Source organism: Anabrus simplex, chromosome 2 (assembly GCF_040414725.1).
Source record: "Anabrus simplex isolate iqAnaSimp1 chromosome 2, ASM4041472v1, whole genome shotgun sequence".
Lineage (NCBI taxonomy): Eukaryota > Metazoa > Arthropoda > Insecta > Orthoptera > Tettigoniidae > Anabrus > Anabrus simplex.
In genome coordinates this window covers 64,371,093-64,392,763 of record NC_090266.1, presented here as the reverse complement: position 1 = coordinate 64,392,763, position 21,671 = coordinate 64,371,093, and the positions used below count along the sequence as shown (strand labels likewise).

General features: G+C 40.1%; 1 protein-coding gene across 1 annotated transcript in view; it reads left to right on the top strand.

Annotated features, from left to right (window-relative positions):
- LOC136863432 (pikachurin) overlaps positions 1-21,671 on the top strand; it is a 1,329,416-nt gene that overhangs the window by 231,902 nt on the left and 1,075,843 nt on the right. The gene's annotated exons all lie outside the window — the stretch shown is intronic.

Below are 21,671 nucleotides of genomic sequence, written 5' to 3'. Positions count from 1 at the left end.
AGTTTTAATTTATAAACAAAACATATGTTATTTGAATGAAACTTTCATACCTGATCTAGTCTCAAGTATCAGAATTGTTGCAATTTATGACCACATGCATCTTAAGATTGTTGAATGAGAATCCCCTCCTGTTGTCGCTGAGTATCGTCTTGTAGCGAGAAAAAGTTCTTTCGACATCACATGATGTAACGGGAGCGTACTTGAATAGAGTTAAATCACTTGGAGAAAATTCCTGGAAATCTGCAGACGAAGGGTTTCCACAAAGAATGTCACTTATTCCACGCAGGTACACAAGTCCGCTATTTTTTTCCAGTACATTTTCTAATTTTCTACACACCCTAGATGCTATTGTTCCTTTCGCAAGCTTTAATTCCTGTTCAATGCACTTTACAACATCCAGTGCATCGCTTAGTTCTGCACCGGAAACTTCCAGTTGCGTGATTGCTCCAGATAAAGAATTAAAATTGGACTTTATGTAAGCCAGGTCCGCTTTTAATGTAGTGCTTGAAAATAAATCTTGATTGGTTTTTATGGAGGACGATTCTGCAGGATCAAAAGACTTCACGATCTTCTCCACGACATCTAGGTTGTTGCAATAGTACACTGCGGCATCAAGCCAAGTCCCCCATCGCACTATAACTGGCTTGGGAGGTAGGGGTAGTGAAGGTGCTTCTTCTTGAAATTTCTGAACGCGAAGTGGAGCTTTGACAAACACTTTCTTACAGTTCGATATTAATTTATCAACTTCAGGGTAGCTACTTCTAACTTCTTCAGCTGCCCTATGCAAGGCATGTGAAAGACATGTCACATGTATCATTTTCGGGTATAGCATTTTAAGTCCCTTGGCTGCCTTCACCATATGCAGAGCAGCGTCAGTTACAAATAGAAAAATGTGCTCTCTCTTTGCCCCGTTTGGCCACAACAGATTCATTGAATTGTCGAAGAAAACTGCAGTGGTGGAATGGTTTGTCTTCTCTAGCACTTCACATGTCAGGAGGAATGTATCTCCATGCCGGTCTTCCTTCAGCGTGCCAACGAACACATTTGTTACATATCTTCCATCCACATCTGTGGTCTCGTCTATTGAAACCCATATCTTACTGTCTCCCAGGCCACGCCTTATTATATCCAACATCTCTTCATAACAAGGGGTCAGATAGTCCTTCCTGAGAGTAGATTCGTTGGGAGCAGGATGCTTTGTATATTTTTCAAGAAACTGTCTTAAACTTCGGCTGTTAAGTTTCTTTAAAGGGATATTGGACGAAACCATCATCTTGCAGAGATCTTGTGAAAATTGTGAACACTGTGAACTTGATGTCGGGGGTTCGAATAGCAGACGTTGCCTATTTTCAAGTGCAGAATATCTAGTTACACAATTTTTATGTTTTACAGTATTACCGTGTTGTTGCACAGAGAAGCGTTTTTCGGCAGTAACTTTTACCTCACACAATTTACAGAATAATATTACTCCGTCCGTACTGAATATGTTTTCACCGAACTCGCGAACAAAACTTCGCAACTTTCCACAAATTGAGACTTTCGTTTTAGGCATATTGAAAAGAGCTGAATGACTGAAGCTCCCCAATGACCAAGGTCATTCAGTGTGTTGAAGGTGGAAGAGGGAAGGGGAAGGGAAGAGATAAGAACAACGACAAATAACTGCAGAATTACCTCTAATAGCCTGGTTTCCAGGAATTGACCCAGCTAGCAAACAATAGCTCCTACCTGTTAGAAACATTCCATACACTGCTTTCTAGTGGTTCTTCTGTAGTATATTCCAGTCTATGCTGAAAAATAATTTCTAGAGCTTATTCTGATTTTTATAATATGAAATTAAAATGAAAATTACCAAAATATGCCGTTATAATGATATTTTGTTGAAAATATGCCATAAAACTTAAGAAAGCCTAAATATGCATTTATATGCCCAATAAAAACTGTTTAATTTTGATTATCATGCTTGGAAACGTGTTGAAAATACAAGACTATAAGATATAATGTTAAGGGAAAAAATATGACTGGTCATAGAAATCCGCCCCCTAATTATAACTCGCAGTAAGCCTCCATGTCGCAACGTGTGTCCAACCCAGGCGAGTAATCTTTTCACCAAATCGATCAATAAATCACCATTATTATTGCTACGGTACACAGACGGTGTGGAAAAAGAAGCGGCACGGCCTCAGGTCTGGACAAAGCACATACTAATAAATTCATCATCAATTAGAATTGTAACGGAAGAAAAATCAGGTTCATTTATTAGTATTATCTTCTTCCCTGTTTTCTTTTCATTCTTTTCTCAGATCTTTGGCTAGCGGCCAGAACAAGTAACTTTATGACAGAATGTGAATAAATAATTTTAACAATCAATAGATCCTTCAAAAAATTAACAGTTTGATACTCTCAGAGTCCTATCATATATTACTACTAGTGCAAGAGGTCTAGTTAACATTAGTCAGATAAGGCTCAACTTGAGCATAGCGTTAATACTCTTTCCCAATTCCAAAAGGCACAGTCTACTCAAAATTAAAAAAAATGAGGAAATGATTCCCCAAAAGTAAATAGAAGCAAAACTCACACTATTATTTGGCCATGATAGATTTTAAATTGACACGTCAGCAAAGAATAAGTTTCAGAAAAATGAACAACAGCACAAAGAGAATGGGGAGCTAGAAATATGGTTCGTGATCCTGTGACATGACCAGTTACAATAATATAATGGTGCATCCGATCCTAAGTAAATAGAGGCTAAGTCTGCTCTAGCTGTGAGTAGGGAGATCAAAATTAAAGACAAAATCAGCATAGAAAGATAAATTTATGGAAAACTATTCGCAGAGAAATTTAAATGGAAAAGGGAAGCGAGGGTGAACATTCATACATCCATCCTGAAATTTGGGTATGTGCTTCTACATTAGCTCTCTTACCTATTAAATAAATAAAAGGTGAGCCACTACATAATTGCCATATACATTAAAACGAAGCTCATCTTGCCCGAGCGGTCAGCGCTCGACCAGGTATATCTCTACTCCTCCAGGTGAGAGCAGGAAAGACAGGGAATAGGCGCTGTAGGTGTAATTTAATTGACGGTGAGGTGAAAATATAAGATATGCCAACTCCTAAAGTTACTGTACTCTCTAAAACTTCAAATATTAGCTCCTAGATGGCAACACCGGTCGATGTATAAAGGGATGCCTATTGGCTGGTTGGTTATCAGAACCAGTGGTAAAAGTCTCTGGACGGAAATCGAACTTGTCTCGACAGATGGCATTGGTGAAAAGTAGAGAAATGTTGCCCAAGTGTAGAGCAGGCTTATCCTACAAGTTACAATTATTTTTATTATTACGACGGTGCATCTCTCTTCAATCATTAAAATAGTTTTCATAAATGTTAACTTACAAAGTCACAATAATACAGAAGCTCACAGAATAGTTCAGTATCTCAATCGACATTATTTCTTCGTATACCCAGGATATGATTACAGGAGGAAAGGCAGTACCGCCCGGAAGTATCCTTCCCGCATCCTACTCGGCGCAGTAGATGAAGGAATTCCTTTTGCGAGCTGCACTTTCCATCGGGTTTCTGTATAGGCAAGGTAATAACAATATTGTTGGTTTTTCGTCCCACTAATTACTATTGAGTAGCTCAGACGGTATGCGCTGACCTTCTGTGTCCAACTTGGCAGGTTCGATCCTTGCTAGGTTCAGTGGTATTTCAAGGTGCTCATATAAGTCAGGCTCGTGTAGGTATAAATTTACTGGCACGTTACAACTTTTGCGGGACAAACGTGCGGCACCCCGGTGTCTCCAAAACCATACCCTATTTTCAGACGATCCCATATGGGTGAAATGTTTCATATTCTGAAGAGAATCATGAATAATCTAAGATTACCCATATGTTTTTCCTAGTCATCAGTGCATAGACCAGTTACATTTAGTCTTCTGCCGTTCTCTTACTGAAAGTGGCTACCTTTGAAATGGCTCTGCCATGGCATGACATACAAATGTTGGTGCTGTGTTTCCACATGACTGAGGGGAAATTCTTTCACGACGCCAGTTAAAATTCCAACAAGATGTGTGATATATTTGATGTATAAGATTGACCATGGTACATATATTGGAGTAATAATTTTGCAGCATTCATCATGAATGAAGGAGTGTAAACAAAATACCTGAACGGTCTTGTCGTTTCCCTTTGTGTGAATGCATGCATTGATGTGTACGATGTGTTGAAACACGATTGCTTAAGAGCTCAGAATACTAATTTGGTAAAAGTTGGATTTCATACCATAAAACGTACTTAACAATCTCGTGAACTGCGTTGTAGCGTACTCTATTGCGAGTGTTGCTGTGTGGATAACAACACGGCATATTAATCGTCTTATTACGCCCAGCCATCAGAATTCTGGTGAGGGATATTCCACTCTAGGGTAACTACAGATCAATGTTGCCACAGTAATTAACCGTCCGTTGTTTGAGCTTTATCTGAGAGATACAGGACTCATTCCTTGTTAAATAACTTGGCCTTTTTAAGGCTGCAAAACATCCCCTGAGTGGTGACTTTTAAAATCATTCATTTATTTTCTTATCAGCGGCGAATAATTTATCAGTCTTGTTCGTTTGAGTCATCAGTCCGTAAATCGGTTTCCTTCGGTTTTCTGCCTCCCTGTACTGTGCTAATCTTTTTATCTCTACATTATTGTACAGCTTCATCCTATATCGAATATGCATGCCATATTTATATCTTGGCCTTAGTAAACATTCTTAACTCCTTCAATTTCCCCACGAAAATCTTTTGTTGTTATAAATGTTGAGATAAATTTTTTATAACAATCCTTTTACTGAACCGGGCGAGTTGGGCGTGCGGTCAGGGGCACGCGGCTATGAGCTTGCATCCGGGAGGCAGTGGGTTCGAATCCCACTGTCGGCAACCCTGAAGATGGTTTTCAGTGGTTTCCCATTTTCACACCGGGCAAATGTTGGGGCTGTACCTTAATTAAGGCCACGGCCGCTTCCTTCTCATTCCTAGGCCGTTCCTGTCTCATCGTCGCCATAAGAATTATCTGTGTCGGTGCGACGTAAAGCAAAATAGCAAAAAAACAAAAACAAAAAAAAACAGCAATTTGCTAACTGAATGTGTGGAGTTCTTCGCTCCGCTCGTATGACAACACATCTCCTACCAACTATAAACTAGAGTGCTATATAGAAGACAGGTTTGTTGTAAAAATGTGTGGTGGCTTTTGATCTCGAATAAATACTCCATTATCGGAATTCATTTAGACGTATGTTTCCATAGCACCATGCGGAGGATTTTATTCGAGAGCCTTAATTAACGTTAGTGCATAATTAATCGTTTTTGGTATTGGAAAATAGTAATTAGGTAAAATGTACGAGTGATGATAATGTATAGAAAAATTGTGACCATAATTAATAGCAAATATTTCCAAATGTAAAAAAAGACCAAACCTGCTCGCACCACATGCCTGTGTTCATTACACGCTACCACTCGGATGATTTCACTCGCATCACATTGAACCGGTCTACTCTTAACGATGTGGAAGTTAATGGATATTATATACGTACCAAAATCATATTTAACAACATTCTTATTTTTAGTATCATCAAATGTGAAAATGATCAGGGACTATCAATTTTTGACACAAATGCATTTCTGTGGATTAGCAGTTATGTCGTTAGGACAGTTAGTAAGTTCGAACAACTATCGTAAATGAATTACACAATTGTTGCAGTTTTTCTTTTGAAAATATCATTTAGTGTATCATAAATGAAATACAAGTGAAATATTTGTATTTATAATTACATTTATATATGAATCTATTGAAAACTAAGCTCGTTATTTCCCTTTACACGAAGTACGTTTGTAGTACCATCGATATTTTATTTAGGAAATTCCTTGAAATAATGTGAACATAATTTGTGATTGAAAACTCAAATATCCCCAAATATTTAAAAATTGGACCAAACATGCTTGCATCATATGCCTGTGTTCTTTTCCATTATAACAGAATATAAATTGATAATGGATTTACGTCCCCTGTTAGACAGTAAATTATGGTGAAAATAAGAGGAAGGAGATTAATTGCAAATTAGGACAATACATTCACATATAACATAAAGCATTGTTGTTTCAGTATTTATGTATCGTTCGTCTATCATTTCTTCAGTGGTATAAGACCAGACCTTTATTGTCCGTGGTATTAAAATGTTGTTACGAACCATTAAAGACAGTAGGGATTTAATGAATTAATTCCAAGATTTATAAGTAAATTATTTTTAATTTCGTGTGGCTGTTTCTAGCCGAGTGCAGCCCTTGTAAGACAGACCCTCCGATGAGGGTGGTCGCCATCTGCCTTGTGTAGGTAACTGCATGTTAAAGTGGTGGAGGATAGTGTTGTGTGGTGTGTGTGTTGCAGGAGATTAATAACTGAGTCGAAGTTGAAAAGAAATGGCTCTAAATGTCAAAAATTACATCCAAGGTTGCCTTCCCCATATGTAGATTCTGCAAACGGATCTTCAGCAGGTAAACAAAGTGTGGCATCGACCAAGTGAAATACGTCATTCAATTCACTTGGAAATGAACGAATTGTACTGGATTCTGAAAAATAAAAATTCACCTATCTGTAGGCAATTATAATCAATCAATCAATCAATCAATCAATCAATCAATCAATCAATCAATCAATCAATCAATCAATCAATCAATCAATCAATCAATCAATCAATCAATCAATCAATCAATCAATCAATCAATCAATCAATCAATCAATCAATCAATCAATCAATCAATCAATCAATCACCACTGACCTGCATATAGCGTAGTTCTTATCAGTTACTTACCTGGTCCTTTCTTAAATAATTTCATAGAACTTGCAAATTTATAGAAGACCTCGCTTGATAAATAATATATTATTGTTAAAATAAAATTCTGTTATGTTCAAGATCATAAGTGATAAGAAAAGCTCTAAAGTATATCGTCGCTGCTTAGCCAAAACTGTGAATGTGACAATGCTCTTCCTACAAATTATTTCCTTTAAGACTAGTCACGCCTCCCAGCCACATATTGATATTCAGTCCATTAGAACAATTGTCGCTGAGTTCATTTTTCCATGCTGACATGGAAAGTAAAATCATACTCTGGTATTGGGTAAATATGTCTTGAAGCTTACATTCCTTCAGTACGGTACAGTAAGGTCCATTTTCCTTTATACGCGCGTAGGGAAATGAACTCAACGATAATTATTCCGATGGACTGCATATCAGTACATGGCTGGAAGGCGTGATCAGTCTTAAGGGAAATAACGGATAGTAAAATCATCGTCACTTTGGCGCTTTGGCACAACAGTGATGTTATCGAAACAATGGCAGATGTTTTTAGGCCTTGCAATGCCTGTCCTACACTATGCTGAAATCACGAACTTGTCAGACAGAAGGCTGTGGTTTATATTTGTTATCAACAGTATTGTCGATCTCCGTGATCACTATAGCTTATATCCACTTTAATGCCTCGGTTCTTGTTGAAAATCCTGAAGGCAACTGTTGAAAATCTATCATTTCCCTCACTTCGTTGTGGAAAGCTATGTTGCAGGTCCAAAACTACGCCTTGTAATCCAACAGTTCACAATCTTCCCTACCCGTCAAACGTGGCATTCCGTTGTTGATCAGGTGTTGGGTGCAACGCCTTGCGGCAATTTTAACAGCATATGATGTTTCTCTTTGATCCCTGGATGTTACGTGATATTGTGAGCGACCTCGTGAGAAAGGAATAACCACATCGTGGTAGCTCGTTTTTACAGTAGGTAGGATAATGCTTTTCACGATATGCAAATATTGTGCTGCGATGCGATTCATATCATAGTGATGAAGTATTCCTTACTCATCTGTAACACCAACCCCAGCACAAGACGGAGGTGCGGTTAACATGCGAATGTTCCACCACATGCGCTCCCCGCGACCTGTAAACCATCACCATCTCATGAGCTGTTGTGCTGAATATAAACTCTGTGTGTAATATCATGTGATCCCAATGATGGTCATCATTTAATTTAGGAAATGCTGGGCGACAAAATTTGTGATCATGAGAGGAATACTTTATCATCACACTCGTGGTTCATCCCCAAACAAACAAACAAACAAACAAACAAACAAACAAACAAACAAACAAACAAACAAACAAACAAACAAACAAACAAACAAACAAACAATCGCGTTTGTAGCATCCTTGAGCTGAACGGTATTAAAGAAAGAGGGTTACGAAGTGGTAGCAACCAATAAGTTTTCATGCTCAGGTCATAGTCCAATTTTTCTTTGATGATAACTTGCCCGTGTTTTTTGACACAGTTTGGCTCAAAAGGAGACGCCAGACCCTGCATCCAACCGATTCTAACGAGCTTCAATGTACCTGTTGGCGAACACTCCACAGTAAGTAATGTACAAGGGTTTAGGTCAATACGCTTTCGTTTTCCAAAAAAAATGAGATCAAATGTCACGCCACAGGATCCGTTTCGCACCAAGTGGAGTTGATAGGATATTAAAAGTCGAACAAATTTTATTTAAATATGTCAGGTCCGCAACCTTATAATATCTGAAAAATTGATAAAACTCCGATTTCAATGCAACGCATGTACGTGTACTTGGAGAGTTACACCGCAGTCAACTTGCGAGCCGCGATGACATTAGTTCGAGTCTTGTTGCAGCTGTATTTTTTTTGTACGAAATACGTTATTTTTTATTTTAGGGAAATTCAAATTGTGGGTAGATCCCCAACAGGTCTTATTCTGTCCCGAACTCGCAGATTCTGATGTCTTTTACCAGAGCAAGTTAGTCTGTGCTATTAATACTGTAGGGGATCATCTGACTACAAAGGATATTCGGCGTGAATGAACTGCGAAACGAGAGCCATCTAAAATTAAACTTGATTACTGAATTATTTTTTAGAACATTTCCAACCACTAACACCTGCACCCTCCTCTGCGAACCGTGTGACCTTGCCGCGGTGGGGAGGATTGTGTGTCCCAATGATGCAGATAGCCGAGCCGCAGGTGCAACCATATCGGATGGGTATCTGTTGAGAAACCAGACTAACGAATGGTTCATCGAAAGGGGGGTAGCAGCCTTTCGGTAGTTGCAAGGGCGGCAGTCTAGATGATTGACTGATACGGCCTTGTAATAATACTCAACATGGCTTAGCTGCGTTGATACTGCTACACGGCTGAAAGCAACGGGAAACTACAGCCGTAACTACGTCCCGAGGACTTGCAGCTCCCTCTGTATGAATGATGTACTGATGATGGATTCCTCCCGGGTAAAATATTCCGGAGGTAAACTAGTCCCCCATTCGGATCTCCGGGTGGGGACTACATGAGAGGGGGCGATCACCAGGAAGAAGGATACTGACATTCTGCGAGTCGGAGCGTGGAATGTTAGAAGTTTGAATCGTTGTGGTAGGTTAGAGAATCTGAAAAGGGAGATGGATAGGCTAAACTTAGATGTAGTTGATATAAGTGAAGTACGTCGGCAGGAAGAACAGGATTTTTGGTCAGGCGACTACCGAATTATCAACACGAAATCAAACAGGGGAAATGCAGCAGTTGGTTTAATAATGAATAAGAAAATAGGGCAGCGGATAAGCCACTACGACCAGCATAGTGAAAGAATTATTGTTGTCAAGATAGACACCAAACCAATGCCCACCACAATAGTGCAGGTCTATATGCCTACTAGTTCAGCGGATGATGAAGAAATCGAAAGAATATATGAGGAGATAGAAGATGTAATTCAATATGTAAAAGGTGACGAGAATCCAATTGTGATGGGAGACTGGAATGCAGTGGTAGGCCAAGGAAGAGAAGGTAGTACAGTAGGAGAATTCGGATTGGGACAAAGGAACGAAAGAGGAAGTCGGCTGGTTGAATTCTGCAGTGATCATAATTTAGTCCTTGCCAATACTTGGTTTAAATACCACAAACGACGGCTGTATACGTGGACGAGACCTGGAGACACTGGAAGGTATCAAATAGACTTCATTATGATTAGGCAGAGATTCAGAAACCAGGTGTTGGATTGCAAAACTTTCCCAGGAGCAGACGTGGACTCTGACCACAACTTGTTGGTCATGAAATGCCATCTGAAGTTGAAGAAATTGAAGAAAGGAAAGAATGCAAAAAGATGGGATCTAGACAAGTTGAAAGAAAAGAGTGTGATGGATTGGTTCAAGGAACATGTTGCACAAGGACTAAATGAAAAGGCCGAAGGAAACACAGTAGAGGAAGAGTGGAGAGTCATGAAAAATGAAGTCAGTAGGGCTGCTGAAGAAATGTTAGGAAGGAAGAAAAGATCAACTAAGAATTAGTGGATAACTCAGGAGATACTAGACCTGATTGATGAACGACGAAAATACAAGAATGCTAGAAATGAAGAGGGCAGAAAAGAATACAGGCGATTAAAAAAAGTATCAAGTGGATAGAAAATGCAGGATAGCTAAGGACGAATGGCTGAAGGAGAAGTGCAAGGATGTCGAAGGCTGTATGGTCCTGGGAAAGGTAGATGCTGCATACAGGAAAATCAAGGAAACCTTTGGAGAAAGGAAATCTAGGTGCATGAATATTAAGAGCTCAGATGGAAAGCCACTTCTAGGGAAAGAAGACAAAGCAGAAAGATGGCAGGAGCATATCCAACAGTTGTATCAAGGTAACGATGTAGATAATTTGGTTCTGGAACAAGAAGAGGCTGTTGATGCTGATGAAATGGGAGACCCAATTTTGAGGTCAGAGTTTGACAGAGCTGTGAGTGACCTAAATAGGAACAAGGCACCTGGAATTCATGATATTCCATCTGAACTACTGACTGCCTTAGGAGAAACCAGCATGGTAAGGTTATTTCATTTAGTGTGCAGAATGTATGAGACAGGAGAAGTCCCATCCGGTTTTCGGCAGAATGTTGTCATACCTATTCCCAAGAAAGCCGGTGCTGACAGGTGTGAAAACTACCGCACCATTAGTTTAGTATCTCATGCCTGCAAAATTTTAACAGGTATTATTTACAGAAGAATGGAAAAACAAGTTGAAGCTGAGTTGGGAGAAGATCAATTTGGCTTCAGGGGAAATGTAGGAACACGTGAAGCAATCCTGACTTTACGTCTGATCTTAGAGGATCGAATCAGGAAGGACAAGCCCACGTACATGGCATTCGTAGATCTAGAAAAGGCATTCGATAATGATGATTGGAACAAGCTATTTATGATTCTGAGGATGATGGGGATCAGATACCGAGAACAAAGAATTATCTACAACCTGTATAAAAATCAGTCTGCAGTGATAAGAATCGAGGGCTTTGAAAAAGAAGCAGCAATCCAGAAAGGAGTGAGGCAAGGCTGCAGTGTGTCCCCTCTCCTTTTCAATGTTTACATAGAACAGGCAGTAAAGGAAATCAAAGAGAAATTTGGAAAGGGAATCACAGTCCAAGGAGAGGAAATCAAAACCTTGAGATTTGCCGTTGATATTGTTATTTTATCTGAGACTGCAGAAGATCTCGAGAAGTTGCTGAATGGTATGGATGAAGTCTTGGGTAAGGAGTACAAGATGAAAATAAATAAGTCCAAAACAAAAGTAATGGAGTGCAGTCGAACGAAGGCAGGTGATGTAGGAAATATTAGATTAGGAAACAAAGTCTTAAAGGAAGTAGATAAATATTGTTACTTGGGTAGTAAAGTAACTAACGATGGCAGAAGTAAGGAGGACATAAAATGCAGACTAGCACAAGCAAGGAAGAGCTTTCTTAAGAAAAGAAATTTGCTCACTTCAAACATTGATATCGGAATTAGAAAGATGTTTTTGAAGACTTTCATGTGAAGCGTGGCATTGTATGGAAGTGAAACATGGACGATAACTAGCTCAGAAAGAAAGAGAATAGAAGGTTTTGAAATGTGGTGTTACAGAAGAATGCTGAAGGTGAGATGGATAGATCGAATCACGAATGAAGAGATACTGAATCGAATTGGTGAGACGAGATCGTTTGTCTAAATTTGACGAGAAGAAGAGATAGAATGATAGGACACATCTTAAGACACCCAGGACTTGTTCAGTTGGTTTTTGAAGGAAGTGTAGTTGGTAAGAACGGTAGGGGTAGACCAAGGTATGAATATGACAAACAGATTAGAGCAGTTGTGGGATGCAATAGTTGCGTAGAAATGAAAAGGTTAGCACAGGATAGGGTGGCATGGAGGGCTGCATCAAGCCAGTCTATGGACTGATGACTCAAAAACAACACCTGCACATGAGATAATCCACATCATATGGCCTGACAAACGCTTAGGCCAAAATTACCACTTCAAAATGCTTACCTTATGCCATTGTAATATTAGATTGAAGGTCTTCACTCAAACTGAACAGAAATATCTATGCTCAGGTCACATACTTTTTTACTCCGTGGTCATTAAAATAATATTGTATTTGCCTGTAGAAGTGACTTCATCTCATCCTAGTTATATTTCGTTTGCAACGTCATTTGGTAGTGTTGTAATGTACATACACGTGCTACGAACAGCACAATGTTTACGTTAGGCCTAAAATATTAATGTATGTTACGCCTCAGCTGTATTTAAGGAAACCAGTGCTCATGTATTTGTCTGTATTATTCATACATACATACATACATACGTACATACATACATATATACATACATACATACATACATACATACATACATACATACATACATACATACATACATACACTGACTGACAGAGCAAATGCAACACCAAGAAGGAGTGGTCAGAACTTTATGCCAATTGCAGTGTAGACTGACGTCACTGAGGTATGCTCATGATGTGAAATGCGCCGCTGTGCTGCGCACGTAGCGAACGATAAATGGGACACGGCGTTGGCGAATGGCCCACTTCGTACCGTGATTTCTCAGCCGACAGTCATTGTAGAACGTGTTGTCGTGTGCCACAGGACACGTGTATAGCTAAGAATGCCAGGCCGCCGTCAACGGAGGCATTTCCAGCAGACAGACGACTTTACGAGGGGTATGGTGATCGGGCTGAGAAGGGCAGGTTGGTCGCTTCGTCAAATCGCAGCCGATACCCATAGGGATGTGTCCACGGTGCAGCGCCTGTGGCGAAGATGGTTGGCGCAGGGACATGTGGCATGTGCGAGGGGTCCAGGCGCAGCCCGAGTGACGTCAGCACGCGAGGATCGGCGCATCCGCCGCCAAGCGGTGGCAGCCCCGCACGCCACGTCAACCGCCATTCTTCAGCATGTGCAAGACACCCTGGCTGTTCCAATATCGACCAGAACAATTTCCCGTCGATTGGTTGAAACAGGCCTGCACTCCCGGCGTCCGCTCAGAAGACTACCATTGACTCCACAGCATAGACGTGCACGCCTGGCATGGTGCCGAGCTAGAGCGACTTGGATGAGGGAATGGCGGAACGTCGTGTTCTCCGATCAGTCACGCTTCTGTTCTGTCAGTGATAGTCACAGCAGACGAGTGTGGCGTCGGCGTGGAGAAAGGTCAAATCCGGCAGTAAATGTGGAGCGCCCTACCGCTAGACAACGCGGCATCATGGTTTGGGGCGCTATTGCGTATGATTCCACGTCACCTCTAGTGCGTATTCAAGGCACGTTAAATGCCCACCGCTACGTGCAGCATGTGCTGCGGCCGCTGGCACTCCCGTACCTTCAGGGGCTGCCCAATGCTCTGTTTCAGCAGGATAATGCCCGCCCACACACTGCTCGCATCTCCCAACAGGCTCTACGAGGTGTACAGATGCTTCCGTGGCCAGCGTACTCTCCGGATCTCTCACCAATCGAACACGTGTGGGATCTCATTGGACGCCGTTTGCAAACTCTGCCCCAGCCTCGTACGGACGACCAACTGTGGCAAATGGTTGACAGAGAATGGAGAACCATCCCTCAGGACACCATCCGCACTCTTATTGACTCTGTACCTCGACGTGTTTCTGCGTGCATCGCCGCTCGCGGTGGTCCTACATCCTACTGAGTCGATGCCGTGCGCATTGTGTAACCTGCATATCGGTTTGAAATAAACATCAATTATTCTTCCGTGCCGACTCTGTTTTTTCCCCAACTTTCATCCCTTTCGAACCACTCCTCATTGGTGTTGCATTTGCTCTGTCAGTCAGTGTACATACATACATACATACATTATCATTATCATTATCATATAGACTGTTATGCCTTTCAGCGTTCAGTCTGCAAGCCTCTGTGAATTTACTAAACGGCGCCACAATCCTCGATTTGCAACTAGTGTTGTGGCCTCATTTAGTTCTATACCTCTTATATTTAAATCATTAGAAACCGAGTCTAACCATCGTCGTCTTGGTTACCTCTACTTCTCTTGCCGACCATAACAGAGTCCATTATTCTCCTAGGTAATCTATCCTCCTCCATTCGCCTCACATGACCCCACCACCGCAGCCAGTTTATGCGTACAGCTTCATCCATAGGGTTTATTCCTAAATTAGCCTTTATCTCCTCATTATTTATGTATGTTCTTAAATATATCCTTGTTGTAAGTTTGTATTTTCTCATTAATCATTGTAATGTGATATTTTTATTATACAGTACCTTTCTGTGTCACTTAAATTGTTATTTACGTAAAACATAATTAATTACGTACATGTACATGTAATAAAAAGCTTTTATTAACATGTCTTATGTCTATTATTATTATTATTATTATTATTATTATTATTATTATTATTATTATTATTATTATTATTATTATTATTATTATTATTATTATTATTATTATTATTATTATTATTATTATTATTATTATTATATATACGTTTGTCCCGACGTTAAAACAATCTCATATTTTAGGTCTTCCTGGACGTCGAATAATTTAAATGAATATTACTACAGTGAATGAGTTCGTTTTATGTGAACACTGGTGTTAGCCATAGTTCTTTCTTTAAATCAGCGGTATAACAAGTTTGGAAAATATCCTCGCACTTTACATTCAGTGTCAACAATGCCATTCGGTTTAGACTCTCTTATTCTGCGATCGAGTACTGTAAACAGTTGCCAGGTGTATTGGTATGAACCGGTAATAATAATAATAATAATAATAATAATAATAATAATAATAATAATAATAATAATAATAATAATAATAATCTTGGAATGCCGGTTCAATTAATGTTTGTAATGTCGCCATGGTTCTAGTAATGCGCCCTCACAGTTGTTCAATGACATGTCTGAAATTCTACTGTGCACGAACATCATATAGAGCATAAGCATTATCAAATGAAGAACTTGAGCATAATAATTGAGCACCCAATAAGCAGTCCTCCATAGCTAGTTCTAACAGAGACGAGAATGAGAAATACTGTGAGTTCAAATACGGACACTAAGGCAATTTAATTACCATCTTTTGTTTTTAGCGGATCTGAGAATGGAGATCATACGAGATTTATCATCAAACACTTTGTAAAACCTGCTCTTACGACCTATTTTATAATTTTCTCCCCCCTACTTGTTGTGTAAATCTTTACATTAAACCAGCACGGGCTTGCTAAATCCGCTTTGTAATTGAGGGTCATTGGAACCTACTCAGCTCCCATTACGAGCTCTCAGAATTAAATGTAGTGAAAGAAAAGTAGAGCTAGTGGGAGCGCTGGAGATTTTCCGAGTTCCCCATTCTCGACCAAATTGCATGTTTCAGAGGGATCTTAGCTTATTCACTGATTATTTTTTCTTGGAACTATACAGTAAAGTAATGCGTTTGAGGAAGAATATCCAAGCTTTTGGGAGTAAGTCTCCTAGTTATTTTTACCCGAAATAGTGTAGTTCCACATGGGGCGGGCTGATTAGCTCAGACTGTAGAGGGGTGGCCTTCTGAGCTCGAATTGGCAGGTTCAAGCCTGGTTCAATCTGTTGGTATTCAGAGGTGCTCCAATACACCAGCCACGCGTAGGAAGGGTTACTGGCACGTAACAGAAATTCTGCGGGACAAAATTCTGGCAACTCGGCGACTCCAAAAACCATAAAAGTAGTAAGTGGGACATAAAACCAGTTACACTAGTATTAGGCACAGCGAGCAGGTGGCTGTGTGGCTAGGGTAAGTTGTTATCATCTTGCATTCGGGAGATAGTGGGTTCGAGCCTCACTGTCGGCAGTCGGAAGATGTTTTTCCATGGTTTCCCATTTCCACACCAGACAAATGCTTGGGATTTACCTTAATTAAGGGCACATTCACATCCGTCCCACTCCTAGCCCTTTCCCTTCCGATCATCGCCATAAAACCTATCTATGTCGGTGCGACGTAAACCAGACGTTAAAAAAGGGTTGTGTCAGTGATGCTGGAAAAGAGCTCAAGTATCAATTTAAGACAGGAAGCTCCGTACCGGAACGCCTCAGTCGCATCATATTCGCCAACGCCGTTTACCGTAGGTAGCAGATTTGTCAATGCATAAGGGTTCAACGTTATTCGGCCCCGGAAATTTTTATATGGTACTCGAGAACACTTTTATCAGACGTTCCAGAAAACTAGATCGTAAGGAAATTCCGGTGCGGGTCCACCTTTTTTCACCTGATCTGGTCTCTGTTGATTTCTACTTATGGAATTATGGAAAGTGTCTTGTTTGCGATAAACCTTTAGGGACTGAAAATGTGCTCCTGGCAAGAATCCTCGCTGTCAGTGTCATAGCTAGAATGACGCTGAGTGGATACGTCAGAACTTACTGAGACCTGGAGGACGCTGTTGCAACACCTCTTGTACATGTCTCCTTAGCGTGCGATACAGTGCAAGTAAATACAGGTATTACACCTAAACACGAAGTTTTTAAATATTCCACGTTTATAAGAATCCCACAACAAATTTGGTTTGTACCCAGCGACTGAGATGTTTCCGGACCGGGGTTTGCAATCTCAAATTAATACACGTACACTTCTCCAGCGTTCCTCAAAGTCTGTATCATCATGCAAACATCATATGCAATATCCAACATGTTCACAAAAATATCGAAAATTTCAACGTTTCAGGATTTTTTTTCTCGTGAGATTATAATGGGCTGTAATAATTCCGTGCGAATGAAATTAAGAACACCTCCAACACCTAATGTAGGTATTTAATAACTCCGCTCACCTAAATTACAAGAACGCAGACTGAGAAGACATCCTTTCAAGGTCTTTGTTCAGAAAACTGTGTTGAACTTATATTTATTTAATTCTCTGTTATAATATAGTGGATCTTTGCCATTCCTTACCACCTTTAGAGGTACAAACCTATTTTCACATTCCTCAACAATTGCTTTAAACCCATCCCAGATATTAGCATGATATTCCACGGGGCGAGTGGGCCATGTGGTAAGGGGCGCGTGGTTGTAATCTTGCATCCGGGAGATATTAGGTTCGAATCCCACTGTCCGTAGTCCTGAAGATGGTTTTCCGTGGTTTCCAAACCTCACACCATGCAAATACTGGAGATGTACCTTAATTAAGGCCACGGCCGCTTCCTTCCAACACCTAGGCCTTTCCACACCGAGCTCGATAGCTGCAGTCGCTTAAGTGCGGCAAGTATCCAGTATTCGGGGAAGAGTGGGTTCGAACCCCACTGTCGGCAGCCCTGCAGATGGCTTTCCGTGGTTTCCCATTTTACACCAGGCAAATACTGGGGCTGTACGTTAATTAAGACCACGGCCGCTTCCTTCCCATTCCTAGCCCTTTCCCCTCCCATCGTCGTCGCCGTTAGACCTATCTGTGTCGGTGTGACGTAAAGCAACTTGCAAAAAAGGCCTTTCCTATCCCATCATCGCCATAAGACCTATCTGTGTCGATGCAACGTAAAGGCAAGAATGACATTCCAAAACAATGTGCTTTGATACCAGTTTTTTTTTTTTGTATTGGAGAGTTCCATACGCTCATTAAATTTTCCCTTACACTTATAATTAAAACAGATTAAAAATGAAATGGCGTATGGCTTTTAGTCCCGGGAGTGTCCGAGGACAAGTTCGGCTCACCAGATGGAGGCGACCTTCGCGTCGTAATGAGGATGAAATGATGATGGAGACTACACATACACTCAGTCCCCGTGTCAGCGAAATTAACCAATTATGGTTAAAATTCCCGACCCCACCGGGAATCGAACCCGGGACTCCTGTGACCAAAGGCCAGCACGCTAACCACTTAGCCATGGAGCCGGAAAAACAGAGTAAATTTTGCTCGACGCCATATACATCAGTTCCAGCGTTCTCTTTTTTCTATCAGGTAACTGGGAATCTGGAAGTCAATTGAACGACTTGTGACAGAATTTTAATGACATGTGTCGGTTAAACACCGAATTTCTCGGCAGAGATCTTTGGCACGCTGAGTACTTACGACATGAATTGCAAAATGGACATTCTTTCCACCCTTCAAGTGACCAAATACCCCTTGGGATCCGAAGGGTAAAACTCTACTCCTGTTCCACAAAGTGAGTTCATAAGGTGTTAACGCACTAGTCAATTTTCTGTATGTTGATTTCTAGTAGTTTCTCGCTATTTTCCGAGCCATTCGACGAGATTCGTTAGGCCTCGAAATGCCGCTATGTAACATTGTTGCGGAAAAATACTGACCCGTATTACTTAGAACGAAACTTCGTTGATGTAGTTCATGAAATACTGAAACTTAGACGACTGAACCTTTCTGATCAGAGATCTAAGCTGAAATGCATCACATAACAGTTCTTCTAGGCGCGACTACGATTCGGTATATCTAGTGGCTATGATCTTTAAAATGAACACATGCTCAATAATGGTAGAAGTACGTTATCCTACTTCTCAGACCACCTATCGTTGAGCATAAATGGGGATGTCTACTCATCAATGTACTCCTATGATACGCGCAACGTCCAAAACTGGGATGTCTACTCGTCCTCTAAAATGTCAGGCGAAATCGTAACTTCAAACGTAATTACTGATATTTAGCTTGAAACCCTGTCGAAACTATAGCACACAATGAAACGAAGCTTGCCAGAGAATGAACGCAAGTCTGGAAATACAACGAAGTACAATCTCGTCAATAAAACGTGAAATTGAAAATTTTATAACGCGCGGCTACTCAATCCACGACTCAAACACGATCTCGACACACGCAGTGAAGTTTGGAAAAATAATAATAAATTTCAGCACACGACTAACATTACGTGAATATCGCCAAAACAATAATCATCCTCATCGCAAAATCCGCAATGTAATTCTAGTGTGAGGCCCCAAATCGCCTACCATCCCACTGTTCCAAAACTTCTCTATCCACGAACTATCCAGTGAAGCGAAATTTCATTGAAACTACACAGCCAAACTATCACTTTAATAACGTCCAGTATCTCATCCCACAATGTTTCCGATTTAATGATAATCTCGTCTCGTAATAAAAACAAATGTACTGAATGGAAATATGTTACAACAATTAAATAACACCAACCGTGTTTTCATAATGCCCTTCTGTTCTTGAGGTCGCATACTATAACATGCACTATGCTGACTGTACATAAATCGTTATTTATACTTAACTGCCAAGAGCTACAGCCTTCTACAGAAATTGTTTATCATGGGGAAATTCTCGATTTGAAATCATAATTGGCGTAACAACGAACTCCTTTCGAATGTATCATCCAACCAGTCAGCTGTTCCGTATTGCTAACGAAACCTCATATACAGCTCGCCTCAGAAATATCACATTTAATATACAGCCTGTCTTAAAAGTTCTTCACCATCGACAAATATAGCCTATCTCAAAATTCTTCTCCATTGCCTATCATCACGGCGGCATTTCTCATCAAATATAGGCTTCCTATGCCTTCGACATCTACACAATTATTCTCTCAACATATCATTCCGACACAATCCATTTCTTCCTGTTTCGAAACCTTTCAAACATTGATACTCCCATGACGAACAATTTTATAAGAATCTTTTCATTCATATCATTACATATTTCGTACCTCAAGGACAGAATATAATACCGTGATTTCCTATATCACAAAATACACGATGTCACAAAAATTAACTTCTCACGAATAAATATAACTTTATAAGACTCACTGGATTTCGAAACGAACTCAAATCTTACTGGACATTTCTGTTAAATACATGTTTTAACATAGAAAATTATTATCCTGCTGTAAATAGGATTATTATTATTATTATTATTATTATTATTATTATTATTATTATTATTATTATTATTATTTCGACAAATTTTGTTCTGAACTCATAGGATATTCGAAATTATTGTATTCACCACGACTACATTATCGTTATAACATCCCTAACTTTAATCAGTTTGAGCAATATCTCAAAGAATTTGAACACATTATTTAAACTTCGCATTTTGCATTTTCTCAACGTGATTTTACCGCCCTGAACAGTTCCACACGACGATCAGAAATATAACAATCTCGCCTGATTATTTTTAAATACCAATTCGACACACGCACTGGAAAATTTTATTGGGACAAACAAATTCTATCTACAACATTAAAACAAAATATAGACAGACCTGTAACGTAGTCATCTTGGAGTTTCGGGCAACGTTTCAGCCAGCTGACCTCAGATTCAGCCACACGTGACTGTAGAATACATCATCTTCTTATAGATTACTTAAAGCTACAAAGATTTAACACTCGCTGTTAATTAACAACAACACAAATGACGCACATTCCTCGCTCTTTAGCATGCGAACCTACTTCCTTCTCTGCTGGCGATTGTGAACTGTCTCCGGGGACTCTGTTCTCGGTCACTCTAATAGGCCAGGTGTTTCAAAAGATAACAAAATCAGACCTGTCTCTGACTAGCCTCCAAACCTCCTTTGACAATTTTAAACACACAATGTAATAAATGAAATCAGCTACATATTTTAAGTAGACATCTATGCCTTCACGGGTTTTGTCGGCGGAAGCTCAAGAAAATTTCTGTCACCTTCAATTTAATACTCTACTTGAACAATCGACATGAATATATAACATAAGTTATTTCTAAGAAACAAATCCCGCACTTTCTTGTAGACGAGCGACGTGTGTTCCACCGTCCAGACCTTCAGATAGAATGTGTAAATGTGGATGGAGGGGATTCCTTTTATATCCTCTGAGAGGACGCTACCCTGACTATGAAGCTTGGTGGTGTAATCTTCTAATTCCACATCCGCTGGACCAATCTTTCTGAAATTTATTCCACAAATTCAGACAGAATTATAATTCACTATGGTGTTATTTTTATATTTTTCCCATACTTGCAACGGGCGTAATACATTTATTTCTGACATGTAACTTCGCGGGCTCTCTTAGGATATGGCCTTGGCACGTGTCGCAAAATCGCCAGTACGGACGCCAACTTCTCCCCAGCCTTAATTGCATTTAAATTCACCCTGTGGATTCTGTCTTCATTTAATTGTTATTAATAATTTCAGTCCTTTATTCCTGGATTAACCATGTCGCCAAAATCTCTCGTTGTGAAGGTTTTTCCTAAATTGCTAAATTAGTCAGTACTCGATATCAACCGAAGTGTCCCGGCATTTCACGAGTGGGTGGATCGCTCGCTACGGTGAGTTCTGTTCCCACGGATGGTGAGACTCTCAAAATAAAACATGGCTACTCTCAAAAAGTTATTTGTAGCTGAAATAAATATCTGCAATTATTTATCATCGTTGAATTA